At 39.8% G+C, this 18,757-nt stretch overlaps 1 pseudogene; it reads right to left on the bottom strand.

Moving 5' to 3' along the window:
• Positions 1-931: 931 nt before the first annotated feature.
• On the bottom strand, positions 932-8,478 carry LOC138366822 (patched domain-containing protein 3-like; annotated as a pseudogene).
• Positions 8,479-18,757: the final 10,279 nt, after the last annotated feature.

Here is an 18,757-nt window from a genome sequence, read left to right as displayed (position 1 = left end):
TAAATATACATAAAAATATAACTGATACAGTTAACTATACACGATTTGATTCAGAGTCTTGGCCTCCTGAGACGACCCTCGTCTCTCCTCTTAAAAAATTTCCTTAAAATATTTTGTAAATCAAGATAAAACATGAAATAAGAGAATACATAGAATTAAGAGAATACATAAAACCAAGAGAATACATAATATTAAGAGAAAACATCAGAATTAAGAGCCATGCTTGCGTGGCTGTATTTACATATTTACATCAAGGCTGCATGTCCTTGCTGTGTTTTTGTAATCATATTTACACTGAAACGTTTGTACTGAACACTTTGGGCAAGGTCGATGGCTATACTTAACTGAGGACTGGACCCTATTCCACCGTTCAAGACCCCACTACACATTGTGTACCGGATCCTTGACAATGTTCAGACAACAATACACTGTGTATTGTACTGGACCTTTGGTCACACTTTAAGGCTCCACGACACCTTGTGTACTGGGCTCTCGTGGCCATCTTAGTCTGAGTATGTTATTGACCATCTGGAGATGCTTTAGTAGGCATCCATTGGTCTCAGGAGACTATGGAGTTGCGGTCTGGTATCGGCCTGGTCTGGAGTGGCCTCACTAGGGCGCAAAGCCAGGGTAGGTTGATTCGGGGAGAAGCTGTTACCCTTTACTGGGTTTGGAAGCTGTGTATGACCTACACTCCGTCGTTGGTATATACCCAGGTGTCCTCTCGTCTCCTGAGAGCTTGAGTAACGTGACCGGTCCCTATCAAGTGGGTGCAAAGAGCAATATTGTTGAGTAGGTGAATAGCCAACGGGTGATTGTTGGTAGCTTCGATGAGGATCTTCCCACTGACCATATATATACAGACGTTTCTGTCCTGGATTTTGTGCAACTTGAGACGAATCTGGTACATAAGCGTGATTACTATAGACATTCAGGGTTGGGTGTTCTGATTGGATTCCACTGCCAGAATATTATATGAGTTAGCACGCCATGTTCTATCTTCCTTACTCAGGCTTGATTCACTGGACTCATCGCTTGAAGTGCCCAAACCTAAGTCTTTTTCTTGACAATTAGTGTGAGCTGAACGACCCAATACCACAGGCTTAACTTGTGATGCATTGTTTGCTGCAGTCACACTCTGAGGCCTCGGAATCTTCAGATTCATAGGCTCAATGGGCCTCGAGAGAGGACAATCTTGACCGTAAAGAGACAAAGGATGACAGTTTGCCTTAGACAGTGGGGAGCTCTCGTTCTCTTTCTTCTTACCGCAAGAACCAGGACCCAGGAGAGAAAGTAGAACTGGTAAGAGCACAAGACCATGCAAGACACTGAAGAACATTGCGAGGAAGACAGTCTTGAAGAAAGCTACAAATATATACGAGGGAGATAGACTTAGTGCTGTGACACCTAAAATAGTCGATAGACAGCCTTGCATGATTGGCAAACCAAGATTATAGAGGCAATCCCTTACACGTTCATCTGGAGTTTCAGCTTTAGACACCAGGTATGAATATGAGATATAAGCTGAGAAATCGACACTGAAACCTATACACATGATTAGGTTGATCATGGAAATGGAATCTAAACTTACGCCCCAAAAGGCCATGTAACCCACAACACCGATCTCCACCGAGGTGATAGAGAAGACGACCCAGAGACAACAGAGAGCGTTTGGTATAAACACGAGAGACACAGCCATCATTATGACTGCTGTTAAACAGATGGTTTCTATGCTCGTTGACCTCACCATAGTGAACTGAAAAGAAATGGAAAAACAAGAATCAATTATGCTGAAAAAATTCATATTACTCAAAATTCACTACAGCAAAACTAATTATTACTGGTATAATTCGATCACAGTGGTCGCAATATCCGAAGTTAAATGCAACTTTATCAAGGTTGAATCAACGTAGAATCAAAGTTGAATCAACATTATCAACATTTTGTGTTTACTGGGAAGTACATAGGCAAAATCCACCAACCTGATCAAAGTAGATGAAATAGGGATTGTAGACTGTGACGTTAAACTTGGACTCTGAGGCCACTTTGCGGAAGGTTTCCATCATATCCTTATCTGCGTTTCCATCCAGCACCTTGTATGCCTGGACGATGAACCTGGACGCTTCAATACGCGTTTGGTTCTCGTTGAACTTGACGTCCTCAGCGAATAGATTGGCCGGACCTGACAGGTACAGCTGAGGAAGAGTAAACAGAGAATTACTTGAAGGAACTTTTACTTTTTTATGAAAGTAAAAACTAATTTAAAAAAAAAGAGCATTGCATTAGTTAAACACATACAAGTTTAGAGGGGTTTACTGTTCGGGGAGTCGAACCCAGACCTGTGGTGACATTTCAAAGGTCTACCAAAGTCACCGAAGTGCCACAATAGGAAGGAGGTTAATGGTTGCTGAACTACCATCCGAACTACTACCGACCGTCCAAGTGGTTGGGCACTATTCCTCCCCCCACGTCCCATCCCAAATCCTTATCCTGATCCCTTCCACGTGCAATATAGTCGTAATGGCTTGGAGCTTTCCCTGATAATTCCTCCCTATCCAATCTGTTGACCAGACCACACACTAGAAAGTGAAGAGACGACGACGTTTCGGTCCGTCCTGGTACATTTTCAAGTCGATTGTGAATGGTCCAGGATGGACCGAAACGTCGTCGTCCCTTCACTTTCTGATGTGTGGTTTGGTTAATATATTTCAGCCACGTTATTGTGACTCCTCGTCTGCACTATCCAGTCTGATTTTCCATGGCACCAAGTAGTGGTAAAAAATCGCCTTGTTTAATGCAGATCCAGGTTCGACTCTCCGAGGGTTGAAGTCAGCGAAAGGCTTATAATAAATATAAATGTTTGAGCTAAATGCGTATATTTGAGTTGCTAGCCAGATAAACTAAATTGACCACAGACTCATTGTAAAGATTTAGATAAGAATTGTCTCGAATGGGTCAATAAACCTGCCGTTTTTCTTTATTGTCATGTTTTCATGCTCTCAAGAAGGCATTAGTGACCTTATAAGAATCCCAGCCCAGGTGCAACCCCTAAGACGTGAGAAGCCGTCAGTATCTTTAATTCACTTTACCTATCGTCACATTACATATATTCAATTACAATTAAACAAAAATGTAAAATTATAACAATTTGTAACATTACAGATTGAACAATGCACACAATCTCAGATCCCAATATTACAGCTGATTTACACACAGAGATCACACTAACGTGATGCATCAAATGAACAAATGTCGATTAATGTAGCTCAGTCGATAAAGGCAGTGTCTGGGATGCTCCTGGACGCAGGTTCGAATCCTCGTCAGAACCCTTGTGGATTTGTTTACAGCTAATTTCATCAACTCCGGTGACTAAATACTCACCTCTCTGAGCTGAGAGCAGAATTCTTCTTCACTTGTGATGTTAATACTCATGAAGTCTTGGTTTCTCTCCAGGAAGCTGAGCCAAGCTCTGAGCCACGACTCTGTATAGAGCGCTCCAGGACTGTATGGCGTCGATTCGAACCTCTTGAGCAAGGCCATGAGCTCCTTCTGCGTCTCTCGATCACTGTACATCACGTCACCTGTTATTGACACCTGTCAAGGAATTGATTCGATTAGGATAATAATTAGTTTTGTCGGAGGGAGGAAGTCTGAGTATTTTGAGGGGAACCTGCTGCATGGGTAACAGCTTCTCATCCATATCGACCTACCCTGGCTTTGTGCCCTGAAGAAGGCCACTCATTCTTGCCAACCAGAACGCAGCGCCATAGTCACTCAAGACCATACTAATACTACTATATACCTTAGGCTTGTATCGAGGTCACTCCCGAGGTCAAATTATTGACCCTTCACAGGATGCAACACCCACAACAGTTGCCTAACTCCCGGGTCATTTACTGCTATGTGAACAGAGGCATTAGGTTAAAGGAAATGTACGAAAAAAATTCTGTCCCGCCTGGAAATCGAACCCAGGGGTCTCCGATTGTAAGTCGAGAATAAACCCAAGCGTACTACGTGTCTCTATAATATGGTTGTTATAATTGATTACAATAGTTAGGATGGTGGTTTAGATGAGGGTTTAATTATAGGTTTTGTAGCTACTCTTTAAATGCACAGTGAACTCCCATGCGATGACATACGATGGGATCGAAACCTTGTCCATGGACTCCCTTATTGTCCAAATTCTCACTACTAACTACTAAGGCAACGACAACAATTTTATATATTTTTTTAATTTAGCCACAATAAAAGGCAACGATTATTATCAAAACTTGCCATGAATTTAGCTTTAAATTCTCGTTTAAATTTAAATTTAGCTTTAAAAACTTGCCTTATTTAGCTTTAAACAAAATCACAACTTCAAACATAAAGCTTTACACTCACCTGTATTCTGTATGGATATTCTCTAAAATATTTGCTCTCTAAATTATAAAAGTCGACGGAATAGGAGTTATCAAGTGACAACCTGCTGCGTTCCAGTCCCTCCTGGAGTCTGGTACAGCCCCAGAAGGCAACAGCGAGGTACAGAACGAAGGCGATGATCACCAAGGCTGCCGAAGGGAAGAGAATTATCAAGAGATTGATTGATGATTGATTGATGAAGATTAAGCCACCCAAGAGGTGACACGGACATGAATAACCCGTAAAATTATCAAAAGGGGAAACGCCAAGCCTATATAGCCTACAAACAGGTTTGTAGATTTACAAACCTGATTGTTACTTTTAGTTTCAAATTGGAATCAATTAAATTATCAAACAAAATTGCATTTTTTTAAAGATTATTTATAGATACAATTCAGAGATAACAGCAAATACAGATACCCACATCCTGTTGCAACTTGAGCACTTTATGATATAATAAGATACGTATATATATAATTACTTAAGATAATCATGCTTAAGATCATGCAAGATGATGACACTTGCAGAAGAGAGCATAGGGCTCACTTTTGACGGCCGGGATGTTGAGGAAGCCGGCCACTTGATCTCTGAAGAACACCATGATGATGTGTTCTTTGTTATCCTTCTCATTCCAGGGATCTGCTTCACTTATCCCACCCGTGCATAGGAAACGGTAGCAGCAGCTGGCATCCGCTGAGAGTGAGAGAATGACAGGTGAGGAGGAGGGCGGCTGGTATTCATTGTAGGATAATGAGGGGTGAGGCAGGCATTTTTAAATATATGAGTAGATTAGTTAAAAGTTCATTTGTCAATTTATAATCACTAATGTTCCTTCTCATATACCAGCTCCTTGTCCTTATATCCCAGGATATTGTCCTCGTATTCCAGTCCCTTTTTCCTTATATCCCAGGCCCTTGTCCACATATCCCAGTCTCCTTTTTCCTTATATCCCAGGTCCTTCTCCTCTTATCCCAGGTCCTTGTCCACGTATCCCGTCCAAGTGTTATATATAATCATACTGAATTTGTGCTATTTCCTAATTACCTTACATTCGTAAACATATATCATAAGATATTATTGAAAGTAAATGTGAGCAAAAGACAACAAATGGATTACTGACACATGAGATATAATCTTCATTTTGTAGTCCACGGAACATTCTTTCACCTAGTGAGCATAAGGACGGCCCCCAAAAGTGAGGTCGTGATACAGATTTTCAGAAAGATCCTGATTAAGATTGAACAAGACAATAAAAAGAGTTCGAGGAGCCCAAAAAATACTTCTGGAGATGCCATAGGAAGAAAAAGACATTAGAAAGTGATCGAGGAGCCCGAAAAATACTTCTGGAGATGCCACAGGGAGAGAAAGTGATCGAGAAGTTATTGTTGACGCTACTAACCTGTTTCTGACTTGGATTTGATCTTGCGGCAAGTGACTCCGTGGCGCTGGTCCTTCTCCATGTAGCCAGAGAGAGCCAGGCAGCCTCCGAAGAACGAGATGAGCCATATGTATGCCCACCACCACCGCCGTCCCTGAAATATTATTATAATATTATCCTTTACTTTAGACAAATATGTTCCCAATTGCATATATAAAGTACTGTCAACCATTTGTTAATACGTTCTTGAAGGAGGACTCATTCTGTGCCCAAGAAATAATCTTATCCTTCATTGGAAATATATGTTTCGTGTTAAAACTGACCCATGTAGATGGAGAAGATCTGGACAGATGGAAACGGGGTAACTGCGCCGATGAAGAAGGAGACCATCTCCGTCACTGTGGTGATGGTGATTCCTACCGCAGCATCACTAAACGCCTGGCCCATCCTCTCCGGTACACTGTCTTGAAGACGAGTGCGGCGCCACGCAGCCAGCATCACAAACACGTCGTCCATACCGATACCTGAGACGGAACATGATGTACCAAGTGACATGTCAGAACAGTGGTGTTTAAGGCAATCCTAGCATTACAACATTATGACACTTCACTTCTCGCTTCTTGCAGGTCGGCGTTCAATCCCCGACCATCCCAAGTGGTTGGGCACCATTCCATTCCCCCTCCGTCCAATCCCATATCCTTATCCTGACCCCCTTCCCAGTGCTATATAGTTGTATTGGCTTGACGCTTTCCCCTGATAATCCCTCCCCTCTATATCCCATGCAGCTTTACTCCACAGAAACCTGTTGATATGTATTTTTCAAATCACAAAACACGTATTGCACGAAAACAAAATTACATTTATATAATATTAAAGTTAATAATGCGCAAGATATGCTGATACAACTCCTGGTACTCACCTAATAAAAGGAAGGGGCCGACCAGGTTGATACCAATGAACTCGAACCCCAAGTAGATTACAAAGCCGAAGGCGGCGCAGCAGGAGAGAAGAACGGAGAAGATTCCCAGGAGCCCCAGGTAGGGCTTGGTGCGTACCCAGTCACCGGACACGGCCGAGGTCACGCTAAACAGTACCATGATTATCATCGTCCCGCCGAGAAAGGCGTCACTGAATTCGTGTTTCTGTCGAGTTCCAACTCCAGCGTGCGGGATACGAACCTGGCGACGGTGATGCTGCCGAAGTCCCGGTCACCCACTGCTTTCAGGATGGCGTCTTCCCACAGCGCGCCGCTGGTGGGGGAGGGGGGGCACTTGTAAACAATGAGTCACAATAAAGTGGCTGAAGATATGATGACCAAAGCAGAAAATAAAGAAACGACGACGTTTCAGTCCTGGTCGGACCGAAATGGTCGAGGGCGGACCGAAACGTCGTCGTTTCTACACTTTTCTGATGTGTGGTTTGGTCATCAGACACTTGTAAGTTTAACAAAGCTTGTATGATGAACTTTAATCGTTCTAAACCGACGATTATTCTAGAAGAAATGCATCAGGCAAACTATATATTATGCTCACATATTTACTCCTACAATTTGCGCTTGGATATATTTCTTCCTTTTTAACACCATTGTTATATCTAACTTCCTTAGAGTGTATTTACAGCAAGACTCTCCTACACTAGCGAGCGTTCTTATACAATACTCTACAAACATTTCAGTAGGAATACTGTTGTATTCCTGCTGAAATAATGATGTAATGGATTAGCATAATACTGATAAAAAACATTTTATCACTACAGATTAAAAATAATCCATGACACTAGTTTCATTTGAACCTTAAATTTGTTTATAACTAATTCCAAGCACAATGCATCATAGGAAACTACAAATGGATCTAACCTTCTGTTCAATAGGATTTGATCCTCTAAAGCAGAGAGAAGAAGGTACAAGAGCAAATAATTGAAACCTACTTTGCTTTCTCCTTGGTTGTGCTCGACTTGAGCCAGTAGAAGATGTCAAGAGCCTTGACGCTCTCCACAACAGTATCGTTGCCCACGACCACTCCACCGAAAAATAACGGGAGTACGTATGTGTCGAAGTTGTTGGGGTTGAGCATTATTGGATAAGTCAGGTTAAAAGTGCCATTTTCAACCGCTGGCATCAGATCCTGTAGACCTATGATGTTGTTCTCATAACATTTGCTGTCCGAGATGGCACAAAGGTCGTCGTATCTTGCCACCTCGTCGTCAGTGTCGACACTGACGGAGTGGACCAGACGATCTAGCGCCACTATGTCGTTCCAAACCTTCGACCGCAGGATCGTCCCTTCATCTTTAGCCGTAATGATAAACCTGGCATACCGTCCCATCCGGGTTATCCGCGACGGGTTGAAATCTGATGAGAAATTGAGGGTGAAATACTCTTCTATAACAGATCTCTCGTGTTTAGCGTGACCCGACGTGGGAGTGAACAGGAATTCTGGATCGTCATTGTACTTGAGTCTCTGGAATCCGGTGGCAAGGATACCAGTTATAAAGATGGGCACGATGATTAAGTAGCCGTAGTTTAGGGCGACTGAGTGTCCTAACCGGTAGAACAACTGCCTGAGCAGGTATTCGAACTTCTTTAAGGAGTAACTCATTATCACACAAGTTCTAGGATGATATTCAGTCAGGTGATGTCTGCTGGGCTTCGTAGCATCACAATCCTCCTCAAACCTGGAGAGAGGAGAGATAACATGCATGAAGGATGCTGTAGGATCTATGTGACAATTATTATATACCAAAATATTCTCTCAACCACTCAACCTATACCTGAAATTGTAAAGTATATTTACATAGGAAATTAAAGCTGGTGAAAATGAGTGAAGAACCCAACCCACACATATGAAATGAAAGGAAAATGACAACATTTCGGTCTGTTGTGGAGAAAGACCGAAAACGTCGTCACTTTAATTTTCATATGTGTTGGTTGAGATATTTCTTGTTGGTTGAGATATTTCTTTGACAAATGTTTCAAGTTATTTACTACAGATTTTATTAAGAAACATTGCTTATTAAATGTCAAAACTTTGCCAGGTGTCAAGTTGCACAATGGAGCAAGGAAAAGGATGAATATATATATATATATATATATATATATATATATATATATATAATATATATATATATATATATATATATATGGGTTCGTGGCATATCCTTGGCAAACTTATTCAATAAATCAGTAGAGACGTGTATTGTACTAATATATTGGAAGTTTCACAAGAAGGTCAGTTAGATGTCCATCAGTTATGGTTTAATTGTTTGAAACAAGAATAGTAAATGTAATTTAGACTCAGATTTAATGCAGAATAATGAAAGATTTGAAACATTGCGAGACTGAAAGATAATCAAGAGTGGTATTGAAAGGTAATAAAAAAAATCATTGGTAGATGGTTATATATAATACTAGCGGCGTTGCTCGGGTGACGGGGGTTATCTTGAGATGATTTCGGGGCTTTAGTGTCCCCGCGGCCCGGTCCTCGACCAGGCCTCCACCCCCAGAAAGCAGCCCGTGACAGCTGACTAACACCCAGATACCTATTTTACTGCTAGGTAACAGGGACATAGAGTGAAAGAAACTCTGCCCATTGTTTCTCTCCGGCGTCCGGGATCGAACCCGGAACCACAGGATTACAAGCCCAGCTTGCTGTCCGCTCGGCCGACCGGCTCCCCAAGGGGCCCACTTGTTCACGATTCACTCTCTTCATTAATGCATCACAATACCGTCATCCTTGGCACTATCTTCGCTACACATGATCCTTTTCGCTGTATCCTTCTACACTTCACACGGCACTTCAATGCTGGCACCATCTTCACTACTGTACTCACTTTCTTCACTGTAACTACTCTTTTTTAACTACAGACAACTATCACTGTAACCATCTTAACAGCAAACTGTCTTTATCGGTGTAACCATCAATACTACTCAAGATCATCACTGCAACCACCTTCACTACACACTATCTGATATTTTGCGATTTTAGAATTTAATAACAAAAGTAGACATGGAATCGACCCTGACCTGTCTATGACTGTCCCCTAAAACCCACCTGTCACCCTGCAAAGTTTGATAAGGGTGACGCCCCAAGCATCTAGCATCCAACTTTGGACTAACAGAAACATACAAACATTCCAGAAGTTTAAATAAAGCTGGAACTCCAAACAATTGCTTCGACGATTCGTCCTTTCCAGAAAGGACTTTTAATCAAATAAATCTACCCAGTTTCATATATTATTAACAAAAGATAAATTTAAGAGAGATAATGAAGGAGACATAGGACCACACAGGTAAGGACACCTATCTCATCAGAAAATATATAGCAGGCAGTTGGAAGATATTATAATAGGTCTTAATGGTGCTTACCTTGTCAACTTAAGGAAAGGATAAGATATATTTCCTGTATATATCTGAATGGAAGTTAATTACACGCGATACTAATATAAATCTTCGGATCAATTGTAAAAAATATTCCACACACACACTGTCAGCTTCGTCCTTCTCTGAGTACAAACAATACAAATTTTGGAAGACACTGACACGATCTTCAGCTGCATTAATACATGAGAAAATCGTAAGACACTTCACTAAGACAGACGTTGTTGACGAACAGACAATGACAAAGTACGTTTCCAAGTGTATAACTGTTACGGTTCACCGTCCGAGCGCTGGGCAGTAGCAGTGGGTAACCTCAATGCCCTCCACATACTGAGCCTCTGCAGGTCTGGGGGAACATGAGCTAGCTGCTCTAAATGAAATCATGAGACTGTGGGCGGAGCAAGAGCCTTCGTCCCCACTTGAATCTTAAATGGCCCCCTGACCCCCTTACTCAACTTAGTGAACCGACTCCTACACGACAGCGAATTAAATGAGTGAATCACGAGAAGGAAGAACCGTAGAATGGACCCGGATATAATAATGTGTTATTTTATCCAGACAAGTAGTAATAAACGAGTGTGTGTTCTGGAAATGCCAGTAGAACAGAAGTCAGCAAAATAAGCTTGAATACTATTTTTTTTAAGGAACTAATCACGTAAGTCAAATTTCAGTTAAAAGAATAAAAACTAATTAAATACGCAACAAATAAGAGATTTAAAGAGAGAGAGAGAGAGAGAGAGAGAGAGAGAGAGAGAGAGAGAGAGAGAGAGAGAGAGAGAGTGAGAGTGAGAGAGATTTAAAGCGAGTAAGAGATTAAAAGAGACATTTCAATCTTTTTGCTTGCACTAAAGTAGAAAAATATATAAATAAAGCTTTTTCTTCAAGCTTTATCATATCTATATGAGCGTCATCATCATCATCCTCACTGTCGTCACTCTAATATTACTCATATTCCTCACTTTACCCAACTTCCTCATATTATTTACTCACCTCATTCCTCGAGACTAAAAAAAAATTGCAATGCACAGAAAAAGGTAAACAAAAATAATAAAACAAATTCACATTATAACCTTTATTCATCCTGTCATTATACGTGGCAAATATACAATGAGTCAGACGAGATAAATGGCCTTGATGCTTGGCCGACTTTTGTCGACTACAAAGTGACCCACTTGCTATAATTACAAGGCAACGAGAGTACATTCTTTAAGAATGCTAAGCAACGTTAACTAAGAACCAAAAAAAAAGTCCTTTTTTGGCCAGGTGTTGGACTTGAAGACTGTTATCCTTGAGGGTTATAGAGGCCAACGCTTGACAGCTAACCTGTCAGTGTATTTGTCTAGTCTTGAGCATGGTTCAGTATTTAAATATACTTTTGTTGTTGTTTTAGATTCAGCTACTCAGAACAACAAGTTCCAAGTAGCACGGGCTATGGTGAGCCCGTGATTAAATATCGTCTGGGTATATATATATATATATATATATATATATATTATATATATATATATATATATATATATATATATATATAATATATATATATATATATATATGTCAGACCACGGAGGAATACAATGTCAGACCACGGAGGAAAAATGAAACAGGAAATTTCCTTAAGTACTTTCGTATATTAAATACATCTTCAGAAGGTGTATTGACCTTCTGAAGATGTATTTAATATACGAAAGTACTTAAGGAAATTTCCTGTTTCATTTTTCCTCCGTGGTCTGACATTGTCACATTCTTAATCACGTGTTTATTTTCGTGATATACACACATATATATATATATATATATATATATATATATATATATATATATATATATATATATATATATATATATATAGACAATGAGAGGTGTACCTCACCCCTCTCTGTGTATATATACACTGTGAGGTCCATCATACCAAAATCTTTTGTATAATTACAATTTAAAACACGTCAGTTTATGGGACAAGGAAACGTATTCACAATGTATATTTATACAGTAACTACTCCAATTGTCTAGGAGCAGTTACTGTATAAATCCTGTGATTATGCTGTGTAAATCGTATAATAAATTCCTATGATTATAAAAAAGGCTTCAGTAGGGTAGTAGACATTTACATAATTAAATAAATCACCTTTATTATCATAATAAATCATTGTATCTGTGCATGTAAATTTTTCTTTTAAATTCAATGTACAACAATTCATCTGAACAGTTAAATAATTGAATCGTTGTGGATGATTCTCCACAAGATGCCTGAGTTGAATACATGATCATTCTACTCCAACTGTTCATTCAATAGTTCTTATAATTATGTTCTTTGGGGAGAGCTCAATTAACTTTCCTTTATCCTTGTATTCTAATGCAACAGCTAGCGAATCATGAATAAAATAATTGAATTGAATTCAAACGACAGACACACAAGCAGTTGGCAAATCAGCTAGAAGAATATTTTCCCATCATTCCAGTCCTACTGAATGTTATAATTACTTATCGTTTCCGAAGCAAGAAACATTCCTGCTTACCTCCGGACGCGTTGAATTAATCTGAATTTCCAATATCATTTAGGAATGATCTTAATCATTTATTGGATAAGAAATAACCTGATGTGGCATTTCTACGAGGTCCTTGATAGAAGGCCTTGAATCGTACGTTTATGCTTAGTTAGTCATCATCTACAGCCAGGCTTTAAGGCTATGGAAATAGCTCCTCCAACATCTTAGAAGATAAACAGTTCCAATACCCAGTATGCCTTCATTACACTGTGGAATAACTTACGATGTCCATTCCACCATTGATTCTGGGCGCTAGTGTGAGCCAGTGTGGTTAATACATAGCTTAACTAAACCTTGTTTAAGAGGCGTAGAGGTTTAGGATCGTCAGTACTCTTAGGGTGAGAATTTGTTATTAAATTTGAATAATATCAAATACCAAACACCCGAGTGAGGCAACTGCATAGAATTTAGAATTTTGTTTTTACTTGTAAGCTAACTGTAGTAGAGGTTTTAATATGGAACAACTGAGTTCAAAGCCAAAACTTAATTGAAAAAAATCGTGTGTAATTTAATCCGTATAAAAAGATGTTTGTTCAAGGGTGGACCTGATGCGTAGGGCTAGTCTAATTAAACTTCACAATGTGACGAATGAGATTTTGGGAATGGTCAAAGGGGGTGATTGACCACCACACTAATTGGTCGTCTAGACGATCAATTGGCGCGATGGTCACGGTACCATGTACGTTTAGGGGGGGGTGGGGATATATATATATATATATATATATATATATATATATATATATATATATATATATATATATATATATATATATATATATATATATATAACTGAAAACTCACACCCCAGAAGTGACTCGAACCCATACTCCCAGGAGCAGCGCAACTGGTATGTACAAGACGCCTTAATCCACTTGACCATCACGACCGGATAAAATGAGGTGATAGCCGAGGCTATTTGAACCACCCCACCGCCGGCACTCGGATAGTAATCTTGGGCATAGCATTTTACCAAATCACCTCATTCTTTGGGGCACACGTGAGGAACACAAATGTGAACAAGCCTGAATGGTCCCCAGGACAATATGCAACTGAAAACTCACACCCCAGAAGTGACTCGAACCCATACTCATACCAGTTGCGCTGCTCCTGGGAGTATGGGTTCGAGTCACTTCTGGGGTGTGAGTTTTCAGTTATATATATATATATATATATATATATATATATATATATATATATATATATATATATATATATATATATATATATATATAAATATATATATATATATATAATATATATATATATATATAAATATATATATATATAATATATATATATATAAATATATATATATATATAATATATATATATATATATATAAATATATATATATATAATATATATATATATATATATATATATATATATATATATATATATATATAAATATATATATATATATAATATATATATATATATATATATATATATATATATATATATATATATATATATATAATATATATATATATATAAAGCCTCTGGTGCAATTGTAGGGACCCATTGCCTCGAAGAAGAAAATAATGAGTATTCAGAAAATCCCTTATATAACACGTACCATATTTTTTTAATAAATTTGTACAGTTAGAGCTGAAACAGGACTTCCTGTGTGTGTGTGGAATGCAGCCGGACAACAAACCTATTGGTGGATGCAGAACCTGGCTGTGGCTGGCCCCATCTGAGTAGCCTCACGTCCATAAGAGGCTATTCTGGGTGCTTGAACTGAGACTCGTATAGCGGATCTTCTTTCAGGTCCTCGGACTGTAAGTTTAATACAACTTATTATCACATCTGAGTACGTAGGATGCTGAGGGTGTGTAAATCAGTGTAATTTTATTGTTGGGTTAGTTTATATTAGTGTTCCTTCATATGGTATTTTTCCATTATTATAATATTGTGATGTAAGCTGTGATGCCTCGCAGCTCAAAGGTAAACTTTTATACAAAATCTCATGTTAAATTTATAAGTAATTTGATTGTTATTCATGTCAACAATTAAGTTTGATTTAGACACCTACTAAGTGATCTATTATTGATTTCTGTGAGTTGATGCTAATAAAGTTTCGAAAATCTAATATTTTCAAGCAATGTGTTGAAATAGATACATAAATATATATTAAATGTTTATTAGATAGATAGATAGAGCATATGCTACGGTAATTTTGACGTTTTGATAAACTAATATTACACCTTAATGAAGACACGTTGCAGGGAGTTAGAATCTTGTTTAGGTCATTAGATAGGTGGGGGATGACCCCGGATAATGCAACTCATCCTCCCATTTAGACAGCACCTACTGTGACGATCGTCAATAGTCAGAATTCGTACGTTCTTAGCTTTTAAACAGTAGTATACTGACTAGTAAGGAATTATTTTTAAATATATGAAGCTTAAACATAAATTTAAATATTCCTAGGCCTAGTATAGTACATATATGTACTATATTAGGCCTCAGTTATCGTGTTTTAGGCCTAGTGAGGTTAGGGTAATTTAGTTTGTCAAAGCAACATAAGTAAAAATATTGACCAGGCCACACACTAGAAGGTGAAGGGACGACGACGTTTCGGTCCGTCCTGGACCATTCCCAAGTCACACAATCGACTTGAGAATGGTCCAGGACGGACCGAAACGTCGTCGTCCCTTCACCTTCTAGTGTGTGGTCTGCTCAACATGCTTCAGCCACGTTATTGTGACTCATCGCCTGCATAAGTAAGAATAATTTTCCAGTTTGTCCACCTCAATAGTCTAGATTTCTGCTTTCTAATTTCGTTGGACGTCGGTATATATATATATATATATATATATATATATATATATATATATATATATATATATATATATATATATATATATATATATATATATATATATATCCTCTGCCCCTCATCGTTACTACAAGTACTGCCAAAACGGGAACTTGGGGCCGGATAATTAGTATGCTTAAGCGGACAGGTAAGCATACCCGGCAACCGCTCACCTTGGCCGGAGTCCCAGTGCTTGTCTCCGATTTTTTTTAGGTCACACAACTCAGATCACGCGAACCGAATGGTGCAGGGTGCGAATACCAACAGCTTCGTTGTGCACCTTGCGCTCTCATCACCCAGTACACCTTGGTCTATCATCACCCAGTACTCCTTGCTCTATCATCCCCCAGTACACCTTGGTCTATCATCATCCAGTACACCTTGGTCTATCGGTCTATCATCACCCAGTACACCTTGGTCTATCATCATCCAGTACACCTTGGTCTATCATCACCCAGTACACCTTGGTCTATCATCATCCAGTACACCTTGCTCTATCATCATCCAGTACACCTTGGTCTATCATCACCCAGTACACCTTGCTCTATCATCACCCAGTACACCTTGGTCTATCATCACCCAGTACACCTTGGTCTATCATCACCCAGTACACCTTCGTCTATCATCATCCAGTACACCTTGGTCTATCATCACCCAGTACACCTTGCTCTATCATCACCCAGTATACCTTGGTTTATCATCACCCAGTACACCTTGCTCTATCATCCCCCAGTACACCTTGCTCTATCATCCCCCAGTACACCTTGGTCTATCATCACCCAGTACACCTTGCTCTATCATCACCCAGTACACCTTGCTCTATCATCCCCCAGTACACCTTGCTCTATCATCCCCCAGTACACCTTGCTCTACCATCACCCAGTACACCTTGGTCTATCATCACCCAGTACACCTTGCTCTATCATCACCCAGTACACCTTGCTCTATCATCCCCCAGTACACCTTGGTCTATCATCACCCAGTACACCTTGCTCTATCATCCCCCAGTACACCTTGGTCTATCATCCCCCAGTACACCTTGCTCTATCATCACCCAGTACACCTTGGTCTATCATCACCCAGTACACCTTGGTCTATCATCACCCAGTACACCTGGCTCTATCATCACCCAGTACACCTTGGTCTATCATCACCCAGTACACCTTGGTCTATCATCACCCAGTACACCTGGCTCTATCATCACCCAGTACACCTTGGTCTATCATCACCCAGTACACCTTGGTCTATCATCACCCAGTACACCTTGCTCTATCATCACCCAGTACACCTTGGTCTATCATCACCCAGTACACCTTGCTCTATCATCACCCAGTACACCTGGCTCTATCATCACCCAGTACACCCAGCCTTCACACACCACTAAACATCACTACCCCTGGCATGTCTCTCTTACTAAATGGTGATGGTATTTCCGGATGGTGGTCTAGGCATACGAGGGCTACTGTACGTAATGCCTTACTCGTATCAATAACAGGTGGAATTTCCGTGCCCCGGTCCAAAAATTCACGTTCCACTAAGTAAATATCTAATTTTTAGATATTTATCTAAATATCTAGATTTTTTAGATATCACAATCGACTTCAGAATGGCCCAAAACGGACCGATTAGTCGTCGTCCCTTTATTTTCTAATGTGTGATTTGGTCAACATCTATTTTCTACATCACATCCTCGTTTCAGTACTGAGTACTTCAGTACTGAAGTACTCAGTACTTCAGTACTGATTTTCGCTGGCTTTCCAATAGGATAAAAGGTTAATATAAAATTATTCTAACCAATATTCTTCACAATATTCAACGACAATTGATCGGTTGGTGCTGAAGTCTAATAATGTACCTTTCCTAGCTATGATTTATTGAGTGGTACTAAGTACCCAGTGCTTCTAGTTCTGCCAATTGCGGAGATTAGTTTAGTTAGGTGTTGCTGTTCCACAAATCAATGGCTACAATCAGAGTTGAGGGGAACTGGTTAAAAATACAACTGGAAAAGCTATCATTAGAAATCTAAGGACGTTAGACAAGCCGCCGGCTTCGTTGATGTCACTAACATTCCGGAAGTGATGTCTTAGGTACATTCGGATAATTCTCCAGGTGTTGGTTGATATTCAGTGGAGTGGTGTTCGGACTACGATGTTTGTGTCTGGCATGGCAGAAACCGAACACAGCCTTGATCTCTCCTTTTGGTGAGATCAAAAGGCTTCATGGTCGAGAGGTCAAGGGTGTATTATTATTAAGACCTGGTGTATACTACCTGACTCGACTTTGACCAGTATAACACGTCGAGCCTGGCCTCGGGCCGGGCCTGGGGAGTAGAAGAACTCCCAGAACCCCATCAACCAGGTATCAACCAGGTAACAGTTCGTTGTTGTTGTTGTTTTAGATTCAGCAACTCGGAACAAAAAATTCCAAGTAGCACGGGCTATGGTGAGCCCGTAGTGGACTTATTTGGCTCAAGAGCGAGGCTGTAACTGTATTTTATATAAATATATATATATATATATATATATATATATATATATATATATATATATATATATATATATATATATATATATATATATATATATGCAAACATATATATATATATATATATATATATATATATGCAAACAAGCCTGAATGGTCCCCAGGACTATATGCGAATGAAAACTCACACCCCAGAAGTGACTCGAACCCATACTCCCAGGAGCAACGCAACTGGTAACTACAGGGCGCCTTAATCCGCCTTAATGAGGTGATTTGGTGAAATGCTATGCCCAAGATTACCATCCGAGTTGCCGTCGGGGAAGTGGCTCAAATAGCCTCGGCTATCACTTCCTTTTGACGGCCGTGATGGTCAAGTGGATTAAGGCGCCCTGTAGTTACCAGTTGCGTTGCTCCTGGGAGTATGGGTTCGAGTCACTTCTGGGGTGTGAGTTTTCATTCGCATATAGTCCTGGGGACCATTCAGGCTTGTTTGCATTTGTGTTCTTCACGTGTGCCCCAAAGAATGAGGTGATTTGGTGAAATGCTATGCCCAAGATTACCATCCGAGTTGCCGTCGGGGAAGTGGCTCAAATAGCCTCGGCTATCACTTCCTTTTGACGGCCGTGATGGTCAAGTGGATTAAGGCGCCCTGTAGTTACCAGTTGCGTTGCTCCTGGGAGTATGGGTTCGAGTCACTTCTGGGGTGTGAGTTTTCATTCATATATATATATATATATATATATATATAT

This window comes from Procambarus clarkii, chromosome 20 (genome assembly GCF_040958095.1).
Source record: "Procambarus clarkii isolate CNS0578487 chromosome 20, FALCON_Pclarkii_2.0, whole genome shotgun sequence".
Taxonomy (NCBI): Eukaryota; Metazoa; Arthropoda; class Malacostraca; order Decapoda; family Cambaridae; genus Procambarus; species Procambarus clarkii.
Note: the sequence above shows the minus strand (reverse complement) of the source record. Positions and strands in the feature narration are given on the sequence as shown.